The 1,446-nt window shown below is 37.6% G+C and overlaps 2 non-coding genes across 2 annotated transcripts; both read right to left on the bottom strand.

Moving 5' to 3' along the window:
* Positions 1-530: 530 nt before the first annotated feature.
* TRNAR-ACG (transfer RNA arginine (anticodon ACG)) lies at positions 531-603 on the bottom strand. Its single transcript has one exon. It is a non-coding gene; the product is annotated as a tRNA-Arg (tRNA).
* Positions 604-710: 107 nt separating this feature from the next.
* Positions 711-783, bottom strand: TRNAR-ACG (transfer RNA arginine (anticodon ACG)). Its single transcript has one exon. It is a non-coding gene; the product is annotated as a tRNA-Arg (tRNA).
* Positions 784-1,446: the final 663 nt, after the last annotated feature.

Raw genomic sequence — 1,446 nt, 5'->3', positions numbered from 1 at the left:
AAGGTAAAAGATTTTACCTGTCCTGTGCAAAAAATTGTAGAATTTACCTGCCCATTTTTATGAGATTCAATTTTTTTATAGGAATCCATGGGATTCATTTTACAGAAAAAATTTAAAAATGAAAAAACAACTGAAAAAAAGGTGAAAGAATTTATCTGTCCTGCACAAAAGAAATTGTAGAATTTACCTGCCCTTTTTTTTTATGGGATTCAGTTTGTTTTAGGGATCGGTGGGATTCATTTGACAGAAAAAAAAGGTAAAAGATTTTACCTGTCCTCTGCAAAAAAATTGCAGTATTTGCCTGCCTTTTTTTATGGGATTAAGATTTTTTTAGGGATCCATGGGATTCATTTTGCAGAAAAAAGGTAAAAATGAAGGGATTCATTTGACAGAAAAAGGGTAAAAGATTTTACCTGTCCTCTGCAAAAAAATTGCAGTATTTGCCTGCCCTTTTTTTTATGGGATTAAGATTTTTTAGGGATCCATGGGATTCATTTTACAGAAAAAAGGTAAAAATGAAAAAAAAAATCCGACTCCGCTGGGGATCGAACCCAGAATCTCTGGTTTCGTAGACCAGCGCCTTATCCATTGGGCCACGGAGTCCTTGCTGGTAAAATTGGAATTTACGTGTGCACTTTATATAGGACACTCTTTTTTTGAGGAATTTATGAGAATTTTACAACCAAAAAGGTTTAAAATGAAAAATCAACCGACTCCGCTGGGGATCGAACCCAGAATCTCTGGTTTCGTAGACCAGCGCCTTATCCATTGGGCCACGGAGTCCCTGACGCGACAATTAATTCCTGAGTATATCCATTGCAGATTGATTCGTTCCCTGTTTCTTTCCACTATTGTTTTTGTTAGGGCATAAGTAAAATTTACGTCTCCCACTATAAAAAAGCAGAATTTACCTCCCCCCTACAAAAAAGCAGAATTTACCTCTCCCTTTAAAATAAAGTACACACTCTGCTTCGGAATGTAAGACGTTTTGACAGTTTAATTTAAACTGCCAAAACATCTTATATTTAGAAACATAGGTAGTAGAATTTACCCCTCTTTTAGAATGGGATTCATTCCCCAAAAATGATAGAAATGAAAAAACATATGCAGGATGACTGACGTTGGGGTTTTCAAATGGAAAACACGATCATAGAGCTACCTTTTATCTACTGGAATGATGGTTAAAAAATATGTGTCGAAGGTGCTACATGGGACACTCCATGTTTTGGAGTCTTGGCTAACAAACACCTACTGACCTACCATCGATAGTTATTCCAATCCGTCCATCCAGGGTCAAAGATATCCAACACTGCCTCTTCTCGTGCTCACGAGCTGAGGAGGTTAACTGGTGTGGAATGGTAACCATGGAGTATCGCGGCATCATCGGATGAATTGGGGATGACAACCTTGCAGCTGTAGCACCTTAGTATATCTATTGGCAAAGGA

Source organism: Triticum aestivum, chromosome 3D (assembly GCF_018294505.1).
Source record: "Triticum aestivum cultivar Chinese Spring chromosome 3D, IWGSC CS RefSeq v2.1, whole genome shotgun sequence".
Lineage (NCBI taxonomy): Eukaryota > Viridiplantae > Streptophyta > Magnoliopsida > Poales > Poaceae > Triticum > Triticum aestivum.
The sequence above is the reverse complement of the archived record's forward strand: the minus strand, read 5'-3'. Positions and strand labels throughout refer to the sequence as shown.